We start from the raw sequence: 8976 nt of genomic DNA, 5'->3' as shown, positions 1-8976 counted from the left end.
GAAAACTTATGGAGGGAGCTGAAGCTGCGAGTTGCCAAGCGACAGCCCAGAACTCTTAATGATTTAGAGATGATCTGCAAAGAGGAGTGGACCAAAATTCCTCCTGACATGTGTGCAAACCTCATCATCAACTACAGAAGACGTCTGACCGCTGTGCTTGCCAACAAGGGTTTTGCCACCAAGTATTAGGTCTTGTTTGCCAGAGGGATTAAATACTTATTTCCCTCTGCAGAATGCAAATAAATTCATATACTTTCCACAATGTGATTTTCCGGATTTAATTTGTGATGTGCTATCTCTCACTGTTACCAATAACCTACCCTTCAATTATGGGCTGCTCATGTCTTTGTCAGTGGGCAAACTTACAAAATCAGCAAGGGATCAAATACTTATTTCCCCCACTGTATATATGGGCAGAAAGGAACTACGATGATCAATTAATGTGTAGAGGAAAGAGGAGAGGAGGGTAGGTGGAGGCGAGTGGATACAAGTGGTTACGAGTCAAAAGCAATGTTAAAGAGGTGGGCTTTCAATCTAGATTTAAAGATGGTCAAGGATGGGGCAAGACGTAGGGGCTCAGGAAAGTCTATTCCAGGCATAGGGCGCAGCAAGACAGAAAGAGCGAAGTCTTGAGCTGGCAGTAGCGGAGAAGGGAACAGATAAGAAGGATTTATCCAGGAAACGGAGTGCACGGGAAGGGGTGAACACCCTTGACCCACCCATGCACCTCCCATGGCCACGCTCCCTTTCGAGTTGCATGCTATAAAATTTGCGCACGGATCATTATAGAACGGAGCCTAGCAAGATGCGTGCACAAATCCTAATTGGAACCAATTAATTGCATAATTGGTTGTTAGCGCCCAATAGTAGTAATTATTGCTAGTTAACACACGAGCTTTGTTGCAACCAAGGTAAACTAACTATATTGCAATAATCTAGTCTGGTGGTTAGTAGAGAGAGGGTGAAAGAGTGAAAAGTGTCATGATCGAAATAACGCCCAGTTGATCATAGCTGTCAGAGAACGAAGAAAACAGTATTGCATAGCTGAGAAATTTGATTTGAGAAACAGATTTGAGAATCCATTCAGTATGATGCCTAGATAACTAAAAGATTTCATAGGATAGCAGGCAGAGAGCGTAGTGACAACTTGGAAAGAACAGTCAGAAAGAAAGGTAGAACCAGGACAAGACAGGTCCAGCCATCCCTAGGGAAGAAAGATGAGAGAAGTGAACGGTTTACTAGATCAAAAGCCACTAAGAAGTCCAAGGAAAAGGCAAGAGCACTAAGATATTTATCTATGTGAGAACAGATCTCACTGAGGAGGTCTGTCAGGACTGTTTCCATACTAAAATGGGGTCGGAATCATGATTGTCTGGGGTGCAGGGCTAGGGTCTTTTAAACAAAGGAAGAAGACTGGATGAAAACAATTGTTTTCAAGAATGTTTTCACAAAAAAACCAAAGGTTAGATACTGGACGGTAATTTGCTGGGAGCTGAGGATCTAAAGAGGTACTTGCACTGTCCCTGAGAGGCTCACAATCTAAGTATAGTGTACTTGGGGCAACAGAGAGCTAAGTGACTTGCCCAGGGTCACACGGAGCTGCAAAGGGAAGAGAACCTGGTTCCCCAGGATCTTAACTCACTGCCGACTGTTAGGCAGCAATGGCAATTGAACTTTGGTGTGTAACTTTGGGTGCTGCGCCGTGGGGGGGGGGGGGGGTTAGGGGCTTGTGTGATGCGCCGTTGCGGAGGGGCTTTGGTGTTGCGCCGAGGGGGGGGGGCTATGTGAGTTGTTTCTTAGGCAGGGAGAGGAGTCGCTGTTTGGTGCTGGCTGGGTCGCGGTTTGCCTGGGTCGCTGTTTGCTGCTGGCTGGGTCGCAGTTTGTTGCTGGGCGTCGGGCTGGACTCGGAGGCGCAGCCAATCAGTGGCACTTCATTCATGACGTCACTTTTATCTACTCCATTGGAAGTAGACCACCTCTGGCCAGAAGCCACGGTTCCAGGCAGCCTCAGAACGTTGGAGGTGAGGATTATTATATAGGATGTATATTCTCCTATACATTTCCATCATTCATGATGTATTGTAAGCCACATTGAGCCTGCAAAGAGGTGGGAAAATGTGGGATACAAATGCAATAAATAAATAAATAAATGTACCAATAACTGAAGCACAGGTGTGTGCATTTTAGAAAATACACGCATAAGAGCCTCTCAGCGTGTAAGTTCTATAAAAGCAATTCTATAGCTGTGTGCCAAGGGTTAGGCGCCACATGCGCATGTGAACGGTGCCACTTAATGTGTACATTTGCTCTAAGCACTAATCGAGAAGGGGGCACGGAAGTTCACGGACAGCACATGGGCATGTCTCTCACTGATGCACACACGTTTTCCAATAGTGTAAGATGATGCACATATAGCTGGCCACATTTACGTCTGCCATTGACTTGCTGTAAATATTCTCGAATTGCCACCAGTGTGTCACCCAGCACCTATTTTTCTGTGTGTGGAGCCCAGGGGCGTAGCTAGGTGGGGCCACGGGGGCATGGGCCCCCACAGATTTAGCCCTGGCCTCTTCTACTTTCGACGCCCCCCCCCCCCCGCTGCTTTCGACGTCTCCTCCAGCCAACGACAACCCTCCCCCTCTGCTGCCAGGTACCTGGCGGCAGCGGGGTCGAAAGTGGCGGAGGGGGGTCTGAGAGTGGCGGGGGAGGGTCGGCAGTGGCGAGGGGGTCCGAAAGTGGCGGGGGAGGGTCGGTGGGCTATAATGTGACCCCCCCCCCCACACACACACCTTGGGCTCTGGACCCCCCTCCCGCAGAGGTCTGGCTACGCCCCTGGACTGGAGCCCAGGGATAATTTTATAAATGCGACAGGTTCAAGTCGCTTATAGGATGACTCCCAAAGCAATGCAACATTGCAAAAAAAAGGGGGGGGGGGATAAAATAAAAATAGGGGGGGGGGAGGTCCAAGGAGGCCCTGCACCATTGCAGAGGTAGAGAGGACAGGGAACAACCTGAGCTGCCAATGGCGAGCTAAAGCCTTATTTCCACCTCATTCCTGGCTCAATGCAAATAACTAAGTTCTTCATTTTGCCACTCGCGCGCCCCACCTGGGGGGGGGGGGGAGGGGGAGGTGCACCTCGGACCATCGCGACATCCCCGCCGGGACTCTGCACACGTCTGGCCGTCGCCATCCTCGAGCTGCGGTTGCCATGGAGACCGGCGGAGGCCCGAGCAGGAGCGCCGGGGGCTCCCCGCCCCGCCCCGCCCTTCCATTGGCCGAGCCCGTCACGTGAGCGCCGCTGGAATGCTAATGAGTTTTGGGGTCCGCGCGGCTCTGAGGAGAGAGAGAGAGGACGCGGGCTGAGAGCAAGAGAGGGTCCCGGAGGTAAGACGAGCCGCGGTTGCACGGAGGGGGAGGGGGGCGCGACGGGACGGGAGGTTGGGGGGGGGGCTCGCCCCCGTGCTGGCAGACCCCACTTCTCCCCCTTGCACTGTGGGCAGGACCGACCAGCACAGCGCGGTGGGTTAGGGAGGGGGGAAGGGAAAAAAAAAGGAGAAGCATTTTGCACGCGCAGTTCATCAGCGTCAGACCTTAAACGTGTCAGCCCCCCTCCTCCCCCCAACATTTCCTGTCAGGTTCCATCGCCTTGAAAGAATTGCATGAAAGAGAGGGGGAGAATGTGCTGCAAATCCTTCCTTGTGCAACTTTGACATACGTTAAGGGCAGAGCAAAAATGTACGCGCGGATGGAGTGTTGCCCAGATCTTCAAATCTTGGCATCCTCCTCTGCCTCCTTTTCGTGGCCGCATCTTCTCTTTGCTTTCCCCCATTTTTATGTAGTCTGTTTTGAAAATGATTCTAGCATGTTTCTTTGGCAGGGATTTGCTTTGTGATTTATCATGCTGTCATATAGTCTGGATCGTGACCTTAATTTTTGTCCTGCGTTAATAATGTATGTAGTAATACCTCAGTGTGCACAGTATTGCCTTTTCTTGTAAGATGCTGTGCTGCCTTATAATGACCTTTACATAAAGAGTTCATAGAGTTCAATTTTAATATATCCAGATTAATCTTAGTGTCTTAGGTCAAAATGCAAGGCATGCTGCAACCACTTTGCTGAGGGGGATGGGAAATGAATATACTCTCCCCCCCCCCCCCCTCCCAAAGTAAACAAGTAAAAAATTAGTTGAGTTATGAAATGTTTGGTACCATCTCCTGCTCAACTGATTGCTTTTCGCAGTGAACAGTCCGGTATTAGGGGGATGACAGCTTTGCAGCATGTTGAAAGTCGTTCAGTGAATCATGTGTTATAATAGGAATGGAATCAGGGTCTTAAGGTTTTTAGCACTGTGGTACGCTACCAGCTTGGAATTTATCAGTGGGATGTTACTGAATTGCAGCGGGGGCTGGTGTGATGCCAATAAATTCTGTTGCAAAGTTTCTTTATCTTCTTAGACCTGGAAGGATGCAGGAGTTACGACAAATAAATGGTAAGAATTTGTGCAGAACAGCAGAGGAATAGTAACATACATAGTAACATAGTAGATGACGGCAGAAAAAGACCTGCACGGTCCATCTAGTCTGCCCACGATAAACTCATATGTGTATACCTTACCTTGATTTGTACCTGTCTTTTTCAGGGCACAGACCATATAAGTCTGTCCAGCAGTATTTCCCGCCTCCCAACCACCAGTCCCGTCTCCCATCACTGGCACAGATCCCGTATAAGTCTGCCCTCCCCTATCCTAGCCTCTCAACCACCAACCCCTCTTCCCCCCCCCACCCCCGCCACCCAATTTCAGCTAAGCTTCTGAAGGAATGGATCCACAGAAGCTTAGCTGAAATTGGGTGGAATAGCCTAGTAGTTAAAGCATCAGGCGGAGAAAACAGGGAGGGCCAGGGCTCCAGTGCTGCTGCTGATTCTCCTTGTGCCCTTAAGACAAGTTACTTCACCCTCCGTTGACTAATGTACAAACCTAGGACCCCGTTTACTGATTCGATTTGGCTTCTGTTGTCTTTTCACCTGGTTATCTCCCTACATTTGATCCTGTTCCATTAAATTTTCGGGGACTTCTTGCTCCCCCCCCCCCCCCCCCCCGGTAAATGGACAGACCTCCTTGACCCCTTAGGTTCTGGGAGAGATGGTGTTAGGGTAATCTTGACTGTTGAGTTTAATTATTCTGATTTAATGTTTGCTAAATGCCACAGATGCCATTATTCTTAATAGCATCTATTATTAACTGTGAGCTTCAGGGATGGCTTAATGGGCCTGATTCCAACCAGGCCCTGGCTCAGGGTACTAAAAGCCTATCTCATTGGCCCACCCTTCGCAGTGGTGGGTCCTTTGCTTCTGCCACTTTGCTAATCTGTCAGCAGTGCATAGGGAGCCGACTCTGTGAGTGCTTGAGCATCCCCAATATTGAGAAAATCGCTTGTATGTGTCCAAGGAAGGGTTGGCTGCAGTGGGCAACAGTGGCATTTTATGAAAAGAGCAAGGACTGCCTGTTCTTGCCTTTCAAAGACGCTGTAGTGTTGGTTGTTGCACCAGTGGGTGAACAGCGTAGTGATGGGAGCAAAGGAGCAAGCTCCCACTGCCGTGTCAAGAATTAATCAAGAGCGCTGATAATGGGAGAGGGTGGGAGAAAGAGGCAGATACTGGGAGAGAGAGGGAGAGAAATACTGTGTTTGTACTACTACTACTACTACTTATCATTTCTATAGTGCTACTAGACGTATGCAGCGCTGTACACTGAACTTCTAAGACACAGTCCCTGCTCGACAGGGTTTACAAGCTAATCAAGACAGACAAACAGGACAAATAAGGGACAAAGAAAGAGTAGCAAGATTTTGTGCGGAATCCCAAAGAGTAGCAAGATTCCAGAATCCCAAACAGTACTACTACTACTACTTATCATTTCTATAGTGCTACTAGACGTATGCAGCGCTGTACACTGAGGACCAGATGCACTAAACTAAACGAGCCTTTAACAACCCTTTAACGAACAAGTTTTTAACCCTGGCATGTATTAAAGCCCAATTTCCGACGACGGTAGCAGCAAACAAAAGCGGAATGCAGATGAGCAAATTGTGTAGAAACCCTATTGAAATGAGATGCATCAAAGTTTACCGCTTGACCTAACGCTGGAAAACTCCGGGAAAGCTAACGAGAGGTCTGTACCTCTCGTTAGGGCTGCCCGGCTTAAAAAAGTAAAATGTTTAAAAAAAAAACAAATTGCGGGGGGACAAAAACGCTCGTCAGGAGCGTCCTTTATGGACGGCCTTGCCCTCCCCGCCCTGCCCGAAGTCACCGCTGCTCCCCGCTCCCCCTTGCAGCACCTGCAAATGTAAAAAAAAAGGATCGGGAGGGGGCAAAAACGTCAGGAGCGTCCTTTATGGACGGCCTTCCCCCCCCCCCCCCCCCCGCCCGAGGTCGCTGCTGCTTCCCGCTCCCCCCTGCATTAAAAAATCAAAATTTTAGGCAGCCCAGGCCCCCCTCCCTTCCTATCTTCCTCCTCAGCTCCCGCCATCCTCCGTGCCCCGCCTCCGCCACCCCCCCTGAAGTTGTCGCCGCCACTCCCCCCCCCCCCCCCCCACCAGGCCCCCCTCCGTCTTACCGGGCCCTCACAGCGCCTCTCACCTCTGTGTGAAGGCGCTGCACAGCAAGGGGAAGAACAGCTAATCGCATCGCATCTTCGGATGTCCCTCCGTTCCTCCTGGGCCCGCCCTCGTCTGACGTAAGTAACCTACGTACTTACGAGGGCGTGCATAGCCGTTCCGTACTGATTCATTATGGAATTCAGTAAGGAACGGCTCTAACGAGGACTTTTGTGCATCTTGCTGAGAATATGTAAGAGACAGTTCCTGCTCGACAGAGCTTTCAATCTAATCAGTACAGACAAGCAGGACAAATAAGGGATAAGGGAATTACTTACAGACATAGGTACTGTACAAGTGAATAGGGGTTAGGAGTTAAAAGCAGCCTCAAAAAGGTGGGCTTTTAGCCTAGATTGGAAGACAGCCAGAGTTGGAGCTTGACGTACTGATTCGGGAAGTTTATTCTAGGCGTATGGTGCAGCAAGATGAAAGGAATGGAGTCTGGAATTGACAGTGGAGGAGAAGGATACGTATAAGAGAGATTTACCCAATGAAGGAGTTCCCGGGGAGGAGTGTAGAGAGAGATAAGAGTGGAGAGGTTCTGAAGAGCTGCAGAGTGAATGCACTTGTAAGTCAATAAGAGGAGTTTGAACTGTATTGCAGAAACGGATAGGGAGCCAATGAAGTGACTTGAGGAGAGGGCTAATATGAGCATAACGACACTGGCAGAATATGTCTTGCAGCAGAATTTTGAACAGATTGAAGGGGAGAGAGATGGCTTAGTGGGAGTCCTCTGAGAAGCAAGTTGCAGTTGTCTAAGCAAGAGGTGATAAGAGTGTGGATAAGGGTTTTGGTAGTGTGCTCAGAACGGAAGGGATGAACTTTGCTGATATTGTAGAGAAAGAAACGGCAGGTTTTAGCAGTTGATTATATGCAGAGAAGGAGTCGAAGATGATCCCGAGGTCACGAGCTAATGAGACAGGAAGGATGAGAGTGTTATCCACAGAAAGAGTGAATAGGGGAAGAGGAGAGGTTGGTTTAGGGGGAAAGATAAGAAGCTCAGTCTTGGTCATGTTTAGCTTCAGATGTCAGTAAGACATCCAGGTAGCAATGTCAGACAGGCAGTCTGAGACTTGGGCCTGGATTTCTTCTGAAATTTCTGGTGTGGCAAGGTAGATCTGGGAGTCATCAGCATAAAGGTGATACTGAAAACCACAGGAGAAGATTAGAGAACCAAGGGAAGACGTATAGATGGAGAGAAGAAGAGGTCCCAAGACAGAGCCCTGAGGTGCTTCCAACTGATAGTGGGATAGAAGTGGAGGAGGGGATGGGATGGGATGTGATGGGAGAGAGAAAAAGAAAACCAAGAAAGAACAGAGCCCTGAAATCCAAGTGAGGACTACTTATCAAGGAGTAGGCGGTGATCAACAGTGTCAAAAGCAGCAGATAGATTGAGAAGGATGAGGATATAGAGACCTTTGGATCTGGCCAGGAATAGGTTATTATGACTTTAGCAAGGGCTGTTTCAGTTGAATGTAGAGGGCAAAAGCCAGATCGAAGTGGGGGGGGAAGGGGAGACGCAAGGGCATATTCAGGGGAAGCCAGGGAAGGAGTACCTAGGGATGGATGGTAGGGTAAGGAGGAGGAAAAACAGGGCCAATGAATATTGGAGAAGGCAGTAGATAGGGGGACTTGGAGACGTGGAAGACCAGGGACTTGGATGAAGACTCAGATTGGGTGGCAGATAGTATTGGCTGGGTATTTGGGAGTGTAAGTTGTATTCAGGGCTTAGATGGGATTGTGTCCAAGTGAGGACTTGGGGAATGAGCAGTGTGGAAGAGTAGAGACTCGGGGATTAAGTGTGTGTGTGTGGGGGGGGGAGGGATTGTGGGAACTAAGAAACTGAGCAGGAATTAGGAGGACAGTGGGAATTAAGTGATTGAGTGGGGGTGGGAGTATGAGTAGGGCTGGTGAGACTGAGTGCTGGAAGATGGAGAGAGAAGACAATTTGAAGGACTTATTCTGAGAATCAGTTGAAATGGGCAGAGGATATGGAGAGGATGAGAGACAAACGAAGAGGGCAGGTCTTTAAAGTAGGTGAGAGAGGGTGGAAATGAGGAAGGTAAAAAAGGAATGGGAGCCTTGATAGGAAGTAAGACAGAAAGGGGCTGGAGGTGGTGAGGAGGTGAGTGATAGAGAAGGAGCTGGGTCTAGTGAGAGGATGAGAGACAGAGGAAGGTAGATGAGTTTGGACAGTGCCGTAGCGAGGGTGGCTGACACCTGGGGCGGGTCGCCGCTGTGCACCCCCCCCCCCCGGGTGCAGCACGGCGCACCCCCCCTCTGGAGCACACCCTCCCCCGAAGTGCACCCTTACCTTGCATT

General features: G+C 49.5%; 1 protein-coding gene across 1 annotated transcript in view; it reads left to right on the top strand.

The window, feature by feature from the left end:
* Positions 1 to 3355: 3355 nt before the first annotated feature.
* The window catches only part of PHC2 (polyhomeotic homolog 2), a 292890-nt gene continuing 287269 nt past the window's right edge, over positions 3356 to 8976 (top strand). The window contains exon 1 of the mRNA XM_030185734.1: positions 3356 to 3385. The gene's annotated coding sequence lies outside the window, so the exon portion shown is untranslated. The remainder of the gene's footprint in view (positions 3386 to 8976) is intronic.

Source organism: Microcaecilia unicolor, chromosome 13, assembly GCF_901765095.1.
Source record: "Microcaecilia unicolor chromosome 13, aMicUni1.1, whole genome shotgun sequence".
NCBI classification, from domain to species: Eukaryota; Metazoa; Chordata; class Amphibia; order Gymnophiona; family Siphonopidae; genus Microcaecilia; species Microcaecilia unicolor.
Note: the sequence above shows the minus strand (reverse complement) of the source record. Positions and strands in the feature narration are given on the sequence as shown.